The sequence below is a fragment of the Macaca nemestrina genome, chromosome 11 (genome assembly GCF_043159975.1).
Source record: "Macaca nemestrina isolate mMacNem1 chromosome 11, mMacNem.hap1, whole genome shotgun sequence".
In the NCBI taxonomy this organism is placed as follows: domain Eukaryota; kingdom Metazoa; phylum Chordata; class Mammalia; order Primates; family Cercopithecidae; genus Macaca; species Macaca nemestrina.
The window spans coordinates 83,704,021-83,725,391 of record NC_092135.1 but is presented as its reverse complement, the minus strand read 5'-3'; the positions used below and the strand labels follow the sequence as shown (position 1 = coordinate 83,725,391).

At 34.8% G+C, this 21,371-nt stretch overlaps 1 long non-coding RNA gene across 3 annotated transcripts in view; it reads left to right on the top strand.

The window, feature by feature from the left end:
• LOC105468261 (uncharacterized) overlaps nucleotides 1-21,371 on the top strand; it is a 110,623-nt gene that overhangs the window by 9,448 nt on the left and 79,804 nt on the right. For all 3 annotated transcript variants that reach the window (XR_011609913.1, XR_011609914.1, XR_011609915.1), the window contains exon 3: nucleotides 4,272-4,364. This is a non-coding gene — a long non-coding RNA (uncharacterized lncRNA). The remainder of the gene's footprint in view (nucleotides 1-4,271; nucleotides 4,365-21,371) is intronic.

The following is a 21,371-nucleotide window of genomic DNA, read 5'->3' as shown; positions in this document are numbered from 1 at the left end:
CTAATTACTAATTTCTTATTCTAGTATAAATTCTAGTGTAAATATATTTGATTATATCTTGTAATTATATTTGATCAGCATGTCTGTGAAACTCATCCATGCCATCTGGAAAGGAAAAAGTTAAGTTGCATTTCTGCAGTACATTCTCTCCCTTCCCTGAGGTGCTCCTGGAATATAAAGAAAGCAAGTGAATTGAACTAATCCTCTTATAAACATACTAATGATAAATCTCCCAGTAAAACAACAACAATAACAATAAAGGTCTTCTGTTAACAAAAGAGTCTTTTCCTATGTGAAGCTTTTAGTAGAATGTTCTTAATTGTCTAGAATTATTTATAGTAAGCAAACAGAAATATATGGACTTATGCATAATGACTCCTTGGAAAATGTTTTATAATATATGTAACTCTTTCTGTAGAAAATATAAATGTTTTATAATCTGTCTCCTTTCATGAAAGTGAGGTGCCTGCATACCTCATAGAAAACTCATCTGTTCACTTGGGCCAGAAATGTCTTTGATATTGTGTGATAGGACTCAGTCAACTGAAATAAACACAGACATCCTGACCTCACCTTTCCTTACCTGTGCCTCATGATTCCATGTGACCTTGAAATTGTTAGAAAAACTTGATACTGGATAAGATCTCTGAGTCCTTGAGTCTGAATTATCAATCCGATCCTTTCTGTTATTTTAAATTCCAAGACATGTTGATTTATATGATAGCTTTTCTTAAACTTCATCCTTCTAGCAGTTGGTTTAATCATTTTGGTAGCCCCTAGGGGCACAAAAGGCACATTCTATATTGGTAAAATAATACACATGTGAGAAAAAATCTACACAGTAAAAAGGAAAATAACTCACTCTTTAAATCTAGATTCTGACACTCTCAACCCAGAAACAAACAGCAGTAGTTTGTATATTATTATACACATGCAAAAATATCTTATAAAATATTAAGTCTTCAGAGTTCCACTTGGTACATTTTTAACTGAGCAATATATTTTGAAGATCATTCCATATAAGCACACTAGGATTTAATTTAGTTTTTAACCATATGGATGTGCTATTTAATGCTGTAATTACCATAATTTATTCAGCTAGTCTTCTATTTATGAATGTTCATTTTTTTACATTACAAATATTCTACAGTAAGCATCCTTTTAGATAGATTGCTGAATTAAAAGATACCCCCATTTCTATGGGGTTTTTTCCTTAGAGGTATTGCCATGCTTTCCTCAAAGCGGTTACAATAATTTATCTTCCCGGAAATGAACATCTGAGAAGCTATGTGCCTGCAATTAGTGTTCTCTTTCTGTACTGGATAGACCATCTTCTTAGATTGTGGTTTCACCTAATAGCTAAAACGATTTTTTTCTATATATAATTTTCTTTTGTTTCAGAGATAACAGAGAGTCCTCTCTCCTTTCCCCCAAATTTTACTCTCCATTTTTTGTTAAAGAAACTTGTAGTTTGTCAACAAAGTCCATAGATAGTTTTCAGGTGTTTTGTTTGTTTGTTTGTTTGTTTGTTTTGAGACAGAATCTCGCTCTGTTGCCCAGGCTACAGTGCAATGGTGTGATCTCGGCTCACTGCAACCTCTGCCTTCTGGGGTCAAGCAATTCTCCTGCCTCAGTCTCCCGAGTAGCTGGGATTACAGGCCCCTGCCACTGCACCCAGCTAATTTTTGTATTTTTAGTAGAGACTGGGTTTCACCGTGTTAGCCAGGATGGTCTCAATCTCTTGACCTCATGATCCGCCCGCCTTGGCCTCCCAAAGTACTGGGATTACAGACGTGAGCCACCGTGCTCCGGCCTGTTATTTTTAAAAATATAAGTTTAGGTGATGTGTAAAAAGACCAAAAGTGGTGAGTAAAATGGACCACGTTACTTATTATGGACTCAACTGTAAAATTTTATAGTTTTCGTATCTTTTACAAATCAAAACAAAGTTTAAAAATCACAACACACATTATATATGTTATATATAATATTTGGTATAAAAATGTACCACAAATTGAAAACAAGTTTCTACTTGTCAGCTTAACTATGCACAAAAGATTTAACCCAGTAGACCTGACACCACTATTTTTCAGAAAAACCTACTTGCTTCATCCGTGTCCCTACAAAGGACATGAAATCATTTTTTCTATGGATGCATAGCATTCTATGGTGTATATGTGCCACATTTTCCTTATCTAGTCTATCATTGATGGGAATTTGGGTTGGTTCCAAGTCCTTGCTATTGTAAATAGTGCTGCAACAAACATACCTGTATGTGTGTCTCAGCAAACTAGCACAGTAACAGAAAACCAAACACTGCATGTTCTCACTCATAAGTGGGAGTGGAACAATGAGAACACATGGACACAGGGAGGGGAACATCACACACTGGGGCTTGTCAGAAGTGGGGGGCAAAGGGAGGGAGGGCATTAGGACAAATACCTAATGCATGCAAGGCTTAAAACCTAGATGATAGGTTGATGCGTGCAGCAAACCACCATGGCACATGTATACCTATGCAACAAATCTGCACGTTCTGCACATATATCCCAGAACTTAATGTATAATAATAATAATAATAATAATAAAAGAAAAACCTGTTTGCAAGGTTCACACTTAGCTGGCACCTGGGAATTTGGCAATCAAACCATTCACAAACTGATAACACTAGTTCATTGTTCCTGCATGGTTTGCAAAAACAATGCAGTTTATGCTGAATGCCTGCCTTGTTTCTAGGAGTTTGGAATTTTTACACGTGCTAGAAGCAGGTGCTTACATGATCAGCCCCCATAAAAACCCTGGACTCTGTTCTGGGATGAATTATGTCTCCCAAACTTTATATGTTGAAATTGTAATGTCAAGTACCTCACAATGTGACAGTGTTTGTAGCCAGGGACTTCTAAATGGCAATTAAGTTAAAATGAGGTCATAAGGGTGGGCTCTAATCCAATATGACTGGTGTTGTTACAACAAGGGGAGATTTGTATACATAGGGAAAACTTACTAACACCTTAATTTCAAATTGATAGCTTCCAAAATTGTGAGAAAATCAATGTTTGATATGTAAACCATCCGCCCTGCAGCAGTTTGTTATGGCAACCCTAGCAAACTAATACATGCTCTGAGTGTCTAATGGGCTTTGTGGCAGATACATTGCATACACTTTACTGCACTTTTCACTGCCAATGAAAGGAGCATGCTAGGTGGTCATGTAAAAGGAAAAGGAGAACATCCTAAGACTGTGTATGGATTTCTGCAGACTCCTTCCTTTGCTGATCCTGTTGTGTATTCTTATGCTGTAATAAATCTTAGAAGTGAACATAACTTTATATGGAGTTCCATGTGTCCTAGGAATCACCAGAGGTGTAGGTGGTCTTGGGGATTCCAGAAACACTGATTCAGCCAATATAATATTTTGATAAATAGTTTTGAAACTTAGAGACTTTTATTATTTGGCTAACAAATACTCGATTTAGGTGAAATTCTGCATATATGAATTGTTGGTAGGCATTCAGTCCCCCTTTTAACTGAAAGTGAAATTTGGTGTATTATTGTACTTCTCTGTCTTGTTTTATCTGGCTCATCACAACAATATGAAAAATCTTTAAAGAAGATTTTCATCTTTCTTGTTCAGTGCACTCTTCAATAACTAGAACAGTGCCCACTAATTACTATTAAGTAGACAGGACTCATTAGTAGATATAAAATAAATGCCACTTCAGCAAATGAGTAAGCACATTATTTATTTATTTTGGGGTCACTGTTTAAATGGACATTGCCAATGTGTTTACAGTAGGGTATCTCCAGTTTTCTTTTCTTCCTTTCTTCCTTTTTTTTTTTTTTTTGGGAGAAGGAGGGCATTCATTTCTGAGCACTGATTCTTCTAATTGACACTGCCCTCTTTTAGATAGCATCCCACATTTTTAGCTTCTAAATTGCTGTTTTCATGTTCAATGTTAAGAACATGAGCTATAGAATAGTAAAAATATGGTAAGGCTTGCTATTGATCTATTTCTCTCATTCATTTATCTACTTAATGGTATGTAAATCATAAATTTGTTACAAACTTCACAGAAGAAGATTTTGTGATTGTTCAGCCTTCATGCACAGATGCTTATAAAACCTGCCAGTATCCACAAATTAATCATAGTATAGAGATTACAAATCTGCATGAAGATAAAATTATTTTGTTAAATGGAGAATCTCAAACTATTAGTAACTTGTGATATTAACTGAGTGAGTCAAGTGTAATTTCTTTTTTTTTTTTTTAGACAAAGAAAGGCTAGAGAAGTTTGTGAGATTTACCAGAGAAAGTTGTGAGGAAGCAATGGGCAGGTGCAGCAGAAGAGAAGCTGATGCCAAGGGTAATATTTTTTAAAGTAAAGCAAATGAGAAAAGAACAGAATAGTGTCTTTCAGATTTAGTAAGAGTATTAACTTATGCAAATTTATTTTCAGTATAGATGTATAATTTACATACTTTGCTTATATAAATATGTGATGTGTGTATTATGAGTTTAAGGAGGGAAAGTTTGAACGTGACACAAGATGATTGATTATGAGTATTTATATTTCAATAAAATATTCTAAAATGTGAAACCCTTCAAAATGTTAGAACAGAAGTTACTATGGAACATCATTGAATTGAACATTTTAATTTTATAAACAATAATACGGGCGCTCAGTAAAATGAAATTATCTTCTAAAATTATAAATTAGATTAGTGGGAGATTTAGTATTAAAACTCAAGTCTTCTATCAGTTTTCCATCAAATCATACAGCTAAGAAAATATAATGCTAACTGTTCAAGCATGTAACTTTGGATCAGTTCTATTTATTAAACTGAAACTGGCATTGAGTTAAGATTGTTTTTTAAGCAAACACATTTGTTACTTTAAATGCAATAACCACAAAAAATGTAACTATTCTCCAATTTTAAAGAATAAATATTCATTTAAATAGGATGCCTCTAATTGTGGTTATATAATTTCTTTACTTTTTATTCTTATTATAATGAATTAAGAGAAATTTGTTTTTTGTTAACATTAGAATAATTGTTCATGTAGTTGGTATTATAACTATTCTAATATGTATCCAGAACAAGCACCAATTAAAAATATTACTGCATCCTTATCATCTTCTGCCAGCTGGTTGTTCATATTAACATTGCAGGGGATCACAATGTTATTTTAGGAAGCTGCTTATCAAGTTATGGGTTTTTGTTGGTGTTGTTTGGTTGAATTTTTTCACCTAATTAGTGAACAGCCTGAGAAATGCTTTATCTTTAGTATGGTTTCAAAAGTAATGAAAGTGGGAATAATAAAGACCTTTGGAGACATTCTACAGAAAAAAAAAATTATAAACAAACAAAACGCTGCATTCTTCCCTCCCTTATTTGTGGCTTTTCTTTCTGAATTTTCCCTTGTCTGATATCAGTAACTGACTTCTATTATATTAATATTTGCATATGTTTGTCACATTATTCCCTACTTCTCTATTTTAAAACCTTCTTAATCATTTTGTTTTACATGTATTTCCTACATACAGAAAACTGTTGGGTTTTGTTTTGTGGGTGATTTGAAATTTTGTTTTTTTAAATGTAATAAATTAGCCCATTTTCACTTAACATAAATATGTTGTATGTTACTTAGTGTAATTATTTTATGTCATATTTACTAAGTTTCAGTGGGTGTCTGTCTCCTTCTCCTGGTTAACAGTGTCAAGGGTTTTAGTTGACTTATAAATATTTCTTCTAAATGTATTTGAGTTCTTTGTACAAAAAGCAGTGAACTTTTCAACTACTGACTCATAGAAGGTGCTCGTAATATTTTCATTTTGGCTTAGGAATTCCATACTGAAAACAGTAATTTTTCAAAATTCTAGCCAAATTTTAAAGACCATTAGAACTATTGTTTCTTGCTGTGATTTTGAAGATACAAAAAATATACTGTTTTATTTAAGTGAGAAAATTCAGATAATGTTTGTAATTCATGGATTAAATTATTCCATGTGTCCTCATTTACATAGGTGCCTCATTTCAAATATGATCTTACTATCCTCTAATAGGTCTAAATATTGTGAACATGTTTTAGATTTGCTTTCATTTTTAATTTATCATGTTTTATTTTGCATAACCTTGATAATCACTGTAACCATTATTTTTGCAGGTACTTAATTATGTGAAAATAATTACATCCTTCTTTAAGGGATCTAGCATCTTCTTCATTAAATTACGTCCTTCTTCAATGCAACTTAAAACCACAATGAGATACCACCTTAACACAGCCAAAATGGCCATGATTAAAAAGTAAAAAAAAAAAAACAATAGATGTTGGCATGGATGTGGCGAAAAGGGACTGCTCATACAATGCTGGGAATGTAAAGTAGTAAAACTTCTATGAAAAACAGTATGAAGATTTATAAAGAAATAAAAGTAGATCTACCATTCAATCCAGCAATCCTACTACTGGGTATCTACCCAAAGGAAAAGTCATCATTATATCAGAAAGATGCCTGCACGCATATATTTATTACAACCCAATTCACAATTGCAAACATATGGGACCAACCTAAGTGCCCAAGAGCTGATAACTGGATAAAGAAGATGTGATATATATATAACATATATTTATATAAAATATTATATGTTGCATATATATTACATATATATGTAATATGGGATATTACTCAACCATAAAATGAATAAAATAATATCTATTGCACAATTTGTATAGAGCTGGGTGCCATTATCCTAAGTGGAGTAACTTGGGAATGGAAAACCAAATACTATATGTTCTCACTTAGAAGTGAGAACTAAGCTTTGGGTTGCAAAGGCATGTGGAGTGGTACAATGGCTATTGGAGACTTAGAAGTAAGGAGGGTGGGAGTTTTGCAAAAACCTACATTAAAACTGCACTAAAATCTTAGACTTCATCACTATACAATTTATCCCTGTAACCAAGACCCCCTTGTACCTCAAAAGCTTTTGAAATAAAAATATATATGTTAAAATTATGTCCTTCCTCAATATGACCCAGCCTTAAGGGAACCCAGCCTTCTTTTCAACCAAGAGATTCTTGGTATGTAAACTGCTCAAGAATGGAAACAAGGGGCCATGAGTCCGTTTTGGTGACAAGTTGCGTTTCTGTTCGGTAGATCCAGAACTCCTCATTTACACAGATCAAAAAAGAATTTAAGAGACTGCCATCTATATTTTTTTCTAGGGAAGCCATGGTCAACTAGCCAACATCATAGATCTCTGTGAGTCAATCTATTGATCACAGCTTTACATCTGCTGTCTGTTACAGTAATCATGCTTGCCTTGTGTTTAATAATTAAGTGCCACTACTTGCACCATGCCACTTAGGATCCTATTATCCCCATTGCATTTAGAGATTCCTGTTTTATTGCAGCAGTTACCATTGTAATTTCTGACCTACAGTAAAAAGTGACTACAGAGCTCTTCAAGGATGCTGGGATTCCCCTCACAAATTTGAGAGGATGAGAAGACATGAGCAATAGTGAGGAAATAATTTAATATTTTTATTAAAACTTATAGTCTGCGAGGGTTTTTATAACACATCTGTATTTTATAATAGCTAAATTTAAACATCACAGCACTTTCAAACACAAGCAAGCCATATATACTTAGCACTAAATAAATTTGTAATTCAGAATTTAATGTGCTATTTTTACATATTCTAGAGAATCAACAAGGTTTTTGTGTGGATGGAAAAGCATAGCTCTCTCTATATATATTATATAATTATGTTTGAATGGGAAACAAAGAAGAGCAGAAGTCGTTATTCTTATATCATATAAAACAGATTTTAAATCACTGAAATTTTTTTTAACTTCTTGACATTATTATTATTATTATTATTATTATACTTTAAGTTCTAGGGTGCATGTGCATAACGTGCAGGTTTGTTACATATGTATACTTGTGCCATGTTGGTGTGCTGCACCCATCAACTCGTCAGCACCCATCAACTCGTCATTTACATCAGGTATAATTCCCAATGCAATCCCTCCCCACTCCCCCCTCCCCACGATAGGCCCTGGTGTGTGATGTTCCCCTTCCCAAGTCCAAGTGATCTCATTGTTCAGTTCCCACCTATGAGTGAGAACATGCAGTGTTTGGTTTTCTGTTCTTGTGATAGTTTGCTGAGAATGATGGTTTCCAGCTGCATCCATGTCCCTACAAAGTACACAAACTCATCCTTTTTTATGGCTGCATAGTATTCCATGGTGTATATGTGCCACATTTTCTTAATCCAGTCTGTCACTGATGGACATTTGGGTTGATTCCAAGTCTTTGCTATTTTGAATGGTGCTGCAATGAACATACGTGTGCATGTGTCTTTATAGCAGCATGATTTATAATCCTTTGGGTATATACCCAGTAATGGGATGGCTGGGTCATATGGTACTTCTAGTTCTAGATCCTTGAGGAATCGCCATACTGTTTTCCATAATGGTTGAACTAGTTTACAATCCCACCAACAGTGTAAAAGTGTTCCTATTTCTCCACATCCTCTCCAGCACCTGTTGTTTCCTGACTTTTTAATGATCGCCATTCTAACTGGTGTGAGATGGTATCTCATTGTGGTTTTGATTTGCATTTCTCTGATGGCCAGTGATGATGAGCATTTTTTCATATGTCTGTTGGCTGCATAAATGTCTTCTTTTGAGAAATGTCTGTTCATATCCTTTGCCCACTTTTAAAACCCAAACACATTGTACAGCTGTACAAAAACATTTGCTTTATGTGTTTACACTATAAGCTTTTTTCTATATTTAGCATTTTAATTTTTTTCTTGTAAAACTTTTGTGTTAAAAACAAAGACATAAACATTCATGTTAGCCTAGGACTGCCCAGGATCAGGATCATCAATATCACTGTCTTCCACCTCCATATATTGTCCCACTGAAAGGTCTTTAAGGGCAATCACTCACATGAAACTGTCATCTCCTAGTGTAATAATGCCTTCTTCTAGAACACCTCATGAAAGAACTGTCTGAGATTGTTTTGCAATTAACGCATTTATTTTATAAGTTCAAAGTGTACACTTTTAAATAATGATAAAATTATAGTATAGTAAATACAGAAACCAGTAACATAGTTATTCATTTTCATTGACAAGTATTATGTACTGTACAGAATTGTATGTACTATACTTTTATTTGACTGGCAGTGCAATAGGTTCATTTACACTGACATTACCAAAAACATGTGAGTAATTAGCTGCGATATGACTTATGATTGTTACAACATCACTAGGTGATAAGAATTTCTTTAGCTTCATTATAATCTTAAAGGGCTACCATCATATATGTAGTTTATTATTGGTCAAAACGTCATCATGTGGTGGATGACTATATATAATTTTATGTACCTCTTGCTGTGAATTATCATTAATTTTTGTGATAAGCACCAAAGCAGGAAATAAAAATTGAGTTAGGCTGAGCATGGTGGCATATGCCTGTAGTCCCAGCTATCCAGGAGGCTGAGATAGGAGGATCCCTTGAGCCCAGGAGTTCTAGTCCAGCCTCAGCAACACGGCAAGACCCCATTTGAAACAATAATAATAACAATAATAATAGAAGTTGTAAGAAATTCAAAAGGCAATAGCCTTAAAATCACCTTATACTCTGTTCTTATTTATATTTACTGGGCCTTCAACTTTCTGTAATACTTTGGAACAGCACTAGCATCTATCTCAGGTTTAAAATATGGAAGTTCTTGCCTTCCTTGAATCTTTTCTCCCAGAACTAACATATTGACTGTCTTCCCTGTGACATGCCTAATCTGACATTGGCTGGCTTTCATACCAAATCTTTGTTTTAGCCTCCTATCAATTCAACTTTTACATTGACAAAACATAACTTTTGGTTGTCAATGTAAAAGCTGACATTTTTACATTCAACTTTATTTAATTTTAATGAATTTAAATTAAGTGCTGAAAATTTATTTAAGCACTTAAAATGATATTAGAAGAGATATCTTATGTTTTTAAACAAAGATATGTTTCATTTTCATATGCAGTCAACCGACCACATGTGTATGTCTCTTATGTGTTCCTGCGTGGGAATAGCTTGAATTACTACATAAGCTCTCTGAGAATATTAAGTTCATTTAGGGGAACAGGACATATCTATATGAAAAACAGAAATAATACTACAAATAAAAGAGAGATCACAAGATAACATGTAATTAATTCTCAGTGAATGACATGTCATGAAATCATCAGATGAAGTGAGGATATGGGAAAAGCTTTATGAAATTAGAACCATAAGGAAGATGCAGTTTTGCTAAACAGAAAAACCTTTTTCCACCGTGGTGTTAAGTTTAATATGATTTTCATTGTATTAAAATACTCATGGAGTAAGTTGAAAATATAATTGTATTGTTTTCATTTAATCTTGTAAAATATATAATCAAAATGATATACTTGTAAAATAATTACATATATAATAAAAGCAATATACCTGTAAAAGAATCACAGTTTAAGATTTATTTATTATTTAAGTTAAATAATGTATATTATTTCTAAAACTTGGATTAGCTGTGCCAACATTAATACATAAGATATAATACATAAGATATAAAGTCCATTTTATATGAAAATGGAAACAAGAAATATGATTTTGAAATTGATTTTAATCATAGGCTAAACAAAGATTCATAGGCTAAACATTCATAAAATATTAATTTGAATAAAAATTTAAGACATTTATTCTTGTTGCCATATACGTACAAATATATTGTATCTCCTCAAATCTTTTCTTTTTTGCAGATGGAAATCATTTTGCATATTGTACTTATTTTATGTGCACCCATTTTGTTCCCCATTCTCCTTCCAGAATTAAATTCTGAATTTTAAAATTAAATTGAAATTAAAGTTTCCACTTCCTTTGATCTAAAATATTAAATTATCATGTACATTTAAAAATGTTCTAAACATATAGTAAATATTTTTTCATTTTTTACTTACACTAGTTTAAGTTATATTTAAGCATTAAAAATACAAGATTTCACTAATCCTACCCATGTGGAAGGATTCAGTAGCTGTGGTAAGCTTAGGCAAAACCAATGTTCGGAGTTCATTTCTCCAACAAACATTTAGTACATTGTAAACATAATACTGTTTTCTACAGTTTCCCAACCTGAGTCAGTTATCCTCCTTTAAAATTTCTTGCTTGACTGAGAGGTAAAAGAGTTGCAGAAATGAACGGGATTGCTAGACTAGTTGTACTGATGGAATAGTTGCCTATAGCAGATACAAGAGAAATGCCCCAATACATTTGATACTGGCACAGAGAAAATATGAAAGAAATTTTAATGGAAATGTTAGATTAAAACATACAGGGATGAGGAGCTCTGAATTCTATGTATAAATTCCGATAAAATCTCTAGCTGACTCTGCAACCACGTGAGGTCAAGTCTAGGCAGCACAGATCAACCTCATTAGTCATCAGGGAAACACAAATTAAAACTACAATAAATTACTACTACACATCCATCAGAATGGCTGCAGCAAAAAAGACTGTCAACTTCAAATGTCGACAGAAACATTGAATAACATGTCTTATCATACATGGTTGAAGATAAAATGCTAAAACCACTTTAGAAGAAAATCTGGGAGTTGTTTTCCCCTTTGTAAGTAAAAAATAAACAATCCATGACATAGCCTTCTCTTCCTTGGCTTTATTCAAAAGAAATGAAAACTTATTTTCAAAAAAGAAGTGTGATGAATATTCACAGCAACTTTAGTAATAGCTGAAAAAAGTGAACAGCCTAGGTGTCCTTCAAAAGGAAAATTGTTAAACAAATGTGATAATTCATACCATGTACTCCTACTCAGCAATGAAAGTGAACAAATTAGTGATATACAAAACAGCATGGATAAATATTTTTAAAAATATTATATTTTTATATAAAAATATTTAAAAATGTTGAAAGCAGCCTTGTCCAGAATGTATGCTGAATTATTTCATTTATATGAATTTGTAGAACAGATGAAACTAATGCTTATCAGAAAAAAAGTTATAATAATGATTGCCCTTGAAAGGGTGTGAATAAGAATTGAGTGGGAGGTAAGATTAAGGCAATATCTGAGGTGACAATAGTTGTCTCTATCTTGATAAGATGCGAGTTAGGAATATTGATTCATCAAAACTCAGCCAGTGTACACCTAGGATTTGTTCATTTTATTGTATGTCACTATTATATTAACTAACAAAACAAAAAACTTGAACAAATACTAAACTCTGTCCATATCACTGTATTCAGATATTTATGTACTGATATTTGCATTTACAGGAAATGATAAGATAAATTAATAGGAAAGCTGGCTAAAATAAGAAACTATTGTAAAGTAGCCAAAGAAAGAAAAATTATGGACAGGAAAATGTATAACCATTTAATTCAAAAGCTTAGTTTAATGAAGCTTGCTATGTCAACTCCCAACAGAAAAAAAGAGTAAGGTTTTCAGATTGATGGAGAATGATAAATAGCAATAAAATAACCAAATAGTACACAATTTGAATAATTTACCAAAATATGTCACGAGGCTTTTAAAATTTGGCACAACTTTAGGATACTAGAAAAGTCTATATAGAAAGCAAATTATGGTTTTGTAAATTCTTATAATGCAACAGACTAACGGATTTTAAAAATTGCAGATACAGATAGGGGATTGTACAACTCAGATCTATGAGGAAGGGCTTTGGAGTAGACAGAATGTGATATGTCTAGAGGAAAAAAAGAACCTGGGAAATAAGTTTATCTGGATTCTGATTTCACATTAACTTTATATTTCTTGAAGAAGGAGAGTGTTTTAGGATTACTGATTTCACATATGTCCTCAGGTAGAAGACAGATATATTTGGGTAAACTTTCAAAGAGTTTTTCCAAGAGAACAGAGTATATACGAAACTGATTGCTTTGTAAACTTTGGAAAGCATAAGCTATTGATAGATAAAAAGAGATTCTATTGTTGCAATTGTACTGAGGAACAGAGAAATAAATTATAGAAGGAATCTTTTGACTTTTGGGAAACTCTCTAATCGCATTCCTAATTTCTGATGTCCCCCTTCTTCTTTACTACTAGCAATTGGTAGAGAGAAATAGTACTCACCTACTCGGTCTCTCCTGCACCTACTATGGCCATTTTATCACAGTTGTGGATGAAGATACGTAAAATATCCTTAGAAGTGTGCTTCTGGGGAAAACTCCGGTGAGGTACTATGCAAGACAACCACCCCAAGGCACATACATAATCATCACACTCAATCACCAAGGCTAGGTGATTTTGAAATATGCAGCCTCGCTAGCTGGTAATAGATGCCAAAAGTCAGAAATGTATCAAATTTGTTACTTACAAGTTCTGCTTTGCACATAATTGCAGGACACAATTTTACTAAGCTTACTGTCACTATATGACAAGTATCCACCTTTCTCCAGTTTCTGGTAGCATATTCTTCACTTCCTTCTGGTTCTTACCAGCAGCATTTTTAACAGTGTTTTAAAGACGATTTACGCATTTTCTATCACACTCCTCAAAATTCTTTCAGCTCCTACCCACTGCCAGTTCAAAGCCACTGCAATATTTTTAGGTATTTGCTAGAACACCATCCCACTTTTAGCACCAAAATTTACGTTAGTTTTTTATTTCTGTGTAACAACTTACTATAAACCTAGCACTTAACACACGTTTAGGGTCATCAGATATAATTTTGCTGATTCCTCTGCTTAGGAATTTACCAGACTGAAATCAAACATGTGAGCCAGGACTACAGTGCATCTGAAGCTCAAGGTCCCCCTCCAAGTTCTCCTGTTGGCAAGATTTATTTCCCTGTGACCATATGACTTAGGTTCTTGATACCTATTAGTTGAGAACTGTTCTTAGCTATTGGATACCTAGAAACAGTGAGCAGTTTTTAAACTAATAAAAATAAGTTATATGAGAATATGGAACAATCTAGTGAAAGTTAGAAGGCAATTTAAAGCCAGGTTGGGATTATTACACTGAATACTTTGTTAGATATGTAAAGCATAGCAACATGGAAACAGAAACTTAAAAGCATAATAGTGTTCATAAGGTAAAAAACAAATTTGTTTCCTAGGATCTTGTCACTTCTTGGCATAAATTTTGAGGAAAAAAAGTTTATTTACTTCGAGAGAATATTGTAAAATAAAATGGAAAAATTATCTTATGTATCAAAATGAATAGTAATTTATATTTGTTTCTTGAAAATAGTAATTCAATGAACAGAAAAAGTAAGCGGTCAATATATGATAGTGAAAAAATAATATATGCAAATTTAAAGAATTAGACTAAAAAGGAAGGAATGAAGCAGCTGGCTTGCAAACTATTTCTCTCCTGTGCTAAGGGGAGAGTATGCTCCTGGGAAGGGAAAACGACAGATAACCCAGTCTAATATTCTTATATACATGTTGATAAACAATTGCTTGGAAAATTGATTATTTTTGTTATTGGAAGAATTCTTATTTAGGGAATGTTTTTAGTCTAACTGCCTATGGACTGATTGTTTATGGTAAACAAACATGAAATGTATAGATTTATGAAAGGTAATCTCCATGTGAAATGTCAAATAAGCAATATAACTATCTGAATATAAAATGTATATTTTTTCATAACTAAGTTAGTTTCATCTGTGTAAGTGATGTAAACCACCCACATCACTTATAAACTGCATCTGATAAAGGGAAGCAGGACCTGGGGAGATGTATGAAGAATCCCGTGCTACTCTCTGCTCCATCTGTGGCTGTTAATTTCCTGTATCTTTGAAATTTAGTAAAGTTTAACACTGGACAAGATGTCTGATACAGGTAAGTCTGATTTAACAGTTTAGTGCTTTATATAAGTTCAGAGACCATGGAAGTTTTATGGAATTGCAAATAATTTAGATTTTTTGCTTTAAAGAGCTGGTGGGATTTGATCTTGCTTATATTCTATGGGGAAAACGTCAGAGAATATGAGAGGAAAAAACACAGGATATAATTGGTTCGGCATATTAGAAGAGAAATTAGAATGCATGAATTTCAAATAAATGGTGTTGCATCATGAGAAGAATTAATTAAAACAAAAGGAGGGAAGGCAGATGCATTTAGTTGTTGTGTCATTATACTCAAATAAAAATGTATTAAACACTGGCTTACAAAAAATTATTTAAAGAAATGTTGAAAAAAATTATATTCCCATGTGATAGCCACTTCACTCCTTCAAATTCTGATACTGTTATGTCTATATTTGGGCCAAAGAAACTTGCATTGTAAATAAGCATTTTAAGTGATACTGATGCAGTTAATCAACTAAAAACAATTTTGACCTTACCAGTGAAAAATTACATGAAATATACATGAAAATCAGAAAATTCTGTAGTAATACATAACTACACAATTTTAGTTTATGACTACACAATTTTAGTTTATGGTTTTTCTTGTTGAATAATTTTTGTAACACTTCTGATCTATATACTTAATCCATGTGTTGATAGTCTAGTGTACTTATAAAACTGCTAACAAAGCCTTTATTTACAACATTTGGTCTTTTATTGTATAGATCCGTAGAGCTGTTGTTATACTGCAATCATCCTTGTCATCTAAATATGGATTATGGCTACTAACTACTTACTTCTAAATTTTTAAAACAAATTTTGGGTCCAAATAGGAACAGTTCTGGTCTACAGCTCCCACCAAAATTGACACAAAAGACAGGTGATTTCTGCATTTCTAACTGAGGCACCAGGTGCATCTCATTGCGACTGGTTGGTCAGTGGGTGCAGCCCATGGAGGGAGAGCTGAAGCAGGGCATGGCATTGCCTCATCCAGAAAGTGCAAGTGGTCAGGAGATTTCCCTTTCTTAACCAAGGGAAGCTGTGAAAGACTATACCTGGAGGAATGGTACACTGTGCCCAAATACTGCACTTTTCCCATGGTCTTCACAACCAGCAGACCAGGACATTCCCTCCCATGGCTGGCTTGGTGGGTCCCATGCACCTGGAGCCTTGCTTGCTGCTAGCACAGCAGTCTGAGATTGACCTGGGATCCTGGAGCTTGGCGGGAGGAGAGGTGTCTGCCATTGCTGAGGCTTAAGTAAGCAGTTCTATGCTCACAGTGTAAACAAAGGGGTAGGGAAACTCGAACTGGGTGGAGCCCACTGCAGCTCAGCAAGGTCTACTGCCTCTCCAGATTCCACCTCTGGGGGCAGGGCATATCTCAACAAAAGGCAGCAGACAGCTTCTGGAGACTTAAACGTCCCTGCCTGACAGCTCTAAGAGAGCAGTGGTTCTCCCAGCATGGTGTTCGAACTCTGATAATGGTCAGACTGCCTCCTCAAGTGTTTCCCTTACCCCCATGTAGTCTGACTGGGAGACACCTCCCAGTAAGGGCTGACAGACACCTCATACAGGTGGGTGCCCCTCTGGGACAAAGCTTCTAGAAGAAGAATCAGGCAGCAATGTTTGCTGTTCTGCAGCCTCCACTGGTGATACCCAGGCAAACAGGGTCTGGAGTGGACCTCCAGCAAACTCCAACAGACCTGCAGCTGAGGGGCCTGTTAGAAGGAAAACTAACAAACAGAAAGGAATAGCATCAACATCAACAAAAAGGACATCCACACCAAAACCCCATCAGTAGGTCACCAACATCAAAGACCAAAGGTAGACAAAACCACAAAGATGGGGAGAAACCAGAGCAGAAATGCTGAAAATTCCAAAAGTCAGAATGCCTCTTCTCCTCCAAAGGAACACAACTCCTCGCTAGCAAGGGAACAAAACTGGATGGAGAATGAGTTTGACGAGTTGACAGAGGTAAGCTTCAGAAGGTCAGTAATAACTTCTCCAAGCTAAACAAGTGTGTTCTAACCCATTGCAAGGAAGCTAAAAACCTTGAAAAAAGGTTAGAAGAATGGCTAAGTAGAATAAACAGTGTAGAGAAGACTTTAAATGACCTAATGGAGCTGAAAACCACAGCACGAGAACTTCGTGAAGCATACACAAGCTTCAATAGCTGATTCGATCAAGCAGAAGAAAGGATATCGGTAATTGATGATTAAATTAAAGATATAAAGTGAGAAGAAAAAATCAGAGAAAAAAGAGTGAAAAGAAATGAACAAAGCCTCCAAGAAATACGGGAGTATGTGAAAAGACCAAATCTACATTTGATTGGTGTACCTGAAAGTGACAGTGAGAATGGAACCAAGTTAGAAGACATTCTTCAAGATATTATGCAGGAGAACTTCCCCAACCTAGCAAGGCAGGCCAACATTCCAATTCAGGAAATACAGAGAGCACCACAGAGATACTCCTCGAGAAGAAAAACCCCCCGACACGTAATCGTCAGATTCACCAAGGTTGAAATGAAGGAAAAAATGTTAAGGGCAGCCAGAGAGAAAGATCTGGTTACCCACAAAGGGAAGCCCATTAGACTAACAGCAGATCTCTTGGCAGAAACAATACAAGCCAGAAGAAAGTAGAGGCCAATATTCAACATTCTTAAAGAAAAATAATTTTCAACTGACAATTTCATATCCAGCCAAAGTAAGCCTCATAAGTGGAGGAGAAATAAAATTCTTTACAGACAAGCAAATGCTGAGAGATATTGTTATCACCAGGCCCACCGTACAAGAGCTCCTGAAGGAAGCACTAATCATGGAAAGGAACAGCCAGTACCAGACACTGCAAAAACATGCCAAATGGTAAAGACCATCAACGCTATGAAGAAACTGCATCAATTAATGGGCGAAGTATCCAGCTACCATCATAATGACAGGATCAAATTCACACATACCAATATTAATCTTAAATGTAAATGGGCTAAATGCCCCCATTAAAAGACACAGACTGGCAAGTTGGATAGAGTCAAGACCCATCAGTGTGCTGTATTCAGGAAACCCATCTCACGTTCAAAGACACACATAGGCTCAAAATAAAGAGATGGAGGAAGAGCTACCAAGCAAATGGAAAGAAAAAAAAAACAAAAAACTAAAAAACAAACAAACAAACAAACAAAAAAACAAAACAGGGGTTGCAATCCTGGTCTCTGATAAAGTAGACTTTATTTTATTTTATTTTTGAGATTTCAAATGATCTTTATTTTTATTTTTCTGTATTTTCCAATTACCTATAATAAATGTATCTTACTTTTGTTTTCTTATTTATGGTGACCAGGTGCAGTGGCTTACGCCTGCAATCCCAGCACCCTGGGAGGCCAGGGCGGGCGGATCACCTGAGGTCAGGAGCCCGAGACCAGCCTGACCAACACAGCAAAACGCCGTCTCCACTAAAAATACAAAATTAGCCAGGCATGGTGGCAGGCACCTGTAATCCCAGCCACTCAGGAGGCTGAGGCAGGAGAACCTCATTAAAGATCATAACTATCTTGGTCACAATTGTGTCTTCTCTCTGGGACATAGAAGGTGTAGCAAACATGATAAGCAAATAAATACTTAATAGCTGTGTCATATAAAATGTCCATACATGTTGGTAGATAAAATAGACTTTAAACCAACAAAGATCAAAAGAGAAAAAGAAGGCCAGTACCTAATGGCAAATGAATCATTTCAACAAGAAGAGCTAACTATCCTAAATATATATGCACACAATACAGGAGCACCCAGATTCATAAAGCAAGTTCTTAGAGACCCACACAGAGACTTAGACTCCCACACAATAATAATGGGAGACTTTAACACTCCACTGTTAATATTAGACTGATCAATGAGACAGAAAATTAAAAAGGATACCCAGGACTTGAACTCAGTTCAGACCAAGCGGGCCTAATAGACATCTACAAAACTCTCCACCCCAAATCAACAGAATATACATTCTTCTCAAAACCACATTGCACTTACTATAAAATTGACCACATAATTGGAAGCAAAACACTCCTTAGCAAATGTAAAAGAACAGAAATCACAACAAACTGTCTCTCAGACCACAGTGCAATCAAATTAGAACTCAGGATTAAGAAACTCACTCAAAACTGCACAACTACATGGATACTGAACAACCTGCTCCTGAATGACACCTGGGTAAGTGGTGAAATGAAGGCACAAATAAAGATGTTCTTTGAAAGCAATGAGAACAAAGACACAATGTACCAGAAAATTGGGAAACATTTAGAGCAGTGTGTAGAGGGAAATTTATAGCACTAAACGCCCACAAGAGAAAGCAGGAAAGATCTAAAATTGACATCCTAACATCACAATTAAAAAAACTAGAGAAGCAAGAGCAAACGAATTCAAAAGCTAGCAGAAGACAAGAAATAACTAAGATAAGAGCAGAACTGAAGGAGATAGAGATACAAAAAAGACCCTTCAAAAAATCAGTGAATCCAGCTGTTTTTTTTAAAAAAAAGATCAACAAAATAGTTAGACCACTAGGAAGACTAATAAATAAAAAAAGAGAGAAGAATCAAATAGACACAATAAAAAATAATAAAGGAGATATCACCACAGATCTCACAGAAATACAAACTACCATCAGAGAATACTATAAACACCTCTACACAAATAAACTAGAAAATCTGGAAGAAGTGGATACATTCCTGGACACATACACCCTCTAAACCAGGAAGAAGTTGAATCTCTGAATAGACCAATAATAGGTTCTGAAATTGAGGCAATAATTAATAGCCTATCAACCAAAAATGTCCAGGACCAAATGGATTTGTAGATGAATTCTACCAGAGATACAAAGAGGAGCTGGTACCATTCCTTCTGAAACTATTCCAATCAATAAAAAAGAGAGAATCATCCCTAACTCATTTTTTTGAGGCCAGCATCATCCTGATACCAAAGCCTGGCAGAGATACAACAACAACAACAAAAAAGAGAATTTTAGGCCAATATCTCTGATGAACATCAGTGTGAAAATCCTCAATAAAATACTGGCAAACTGAATCCAGCAGCACATCAAAAAGCTGATTCACCATGATCGAGTTGTCTTCATCCCTGGGATACAAGGCTAGTTCAACATGCACAAATCAATAAACGTAATCCATCGCATAAACAGAACCAGTGACAAAAACTACATGATTGTCTCAATAGAAGCAGAAAAGACCTTCGACAAAATCCAACAGCTTATCATGCTAAAAACTCTCAATAAACTAGGTATTGATGGAACACATCTCAAAATAATAAGAAGTATTTATTACAAACCCATAACCAATATCATACTGAATGGGCAAAAACTGGAAGCATTCTCATTGAAAACCGGCACAAGACAAGGATGCCCTCTCTCACAACTCCTATTCAACATAGTATTGTAAGTTCTGGCCAGGGCAATCAGGCAAGATAAAGAAATAAAGGGTATTCAATTAGGAAGAGAAGAACTCAAATTGTCTCTGTTTGCAGATGACATGATTGTATATTTAGAAAACCCCATCGTCTCAGCCCAAAATCTCCTTAAGCTGATAAGCAACTTCAGCAGCCTCCTGATACAAAAGCAATGTGCAAAAATCACAAGCATTTCTATACACCAATAACAGACAAACAGAGAGCCAAATCATGAGTGAACTCTCATTCACAATTACCACAAAGAGAATAAAATACCTAGAAGTCCAACTTTCAAGGGATATGAAGGACCTCCTCAAGGAGAACTACAAACACTGCTCAATGAAATAAAAGAGGACACAAACAAATGGAAGAACATTCCATGCTCATGGATAGGAAAAACAAATATCATGAAAATGGCCATAGTGCCCAAGGTAATTTATAGATTCAATGCTATTCCCATCAATCTATCACTGACTCTTCACAGAATTGAAAAAAAAAAAAAAAAAAAAAAACCCACCTTCAATTCTAATGGAACCAAAAAAGAGCTTGCATAGTCAAAACAATCCTAAGCAAAAAGAACAAAGCTGGAGGCATCACGCTACCTGACTTCAAACTATATCACAAGACTATAGTAAACAAAACAGCATGGTACTGGTACCAAAACAGATATAGACCAATAGAACAGAACAGAAGCCTCAGAAAGAACACATCTACAACTATCTAATATTTGACAAACCTGACATAAACAAGCAATGGAGAAAGGATTCCCTATTTAATAAATGGTGCTGGGAAAACTGGCTAGCCATATGTAGAAAGCTAAAACTGGATCCCTTCCATATACCATATACAAAAATTAACTCAAGATGGATTCAACACTTAAATGTAAGACCTAAAACCATAAAAACCCTAGAGGAAAACCTAGGCAATACTATTCAGGACATAGGCATGGGCAAAGACTTCATGACTAAAGCACCAAAAGCAATGGCAACAAAAGCCAAAATAGACAAATGGGATCTAATTAAATGAAAGAACTGCTGCACAGAAAAAGAAACTGTCATCAGAATGA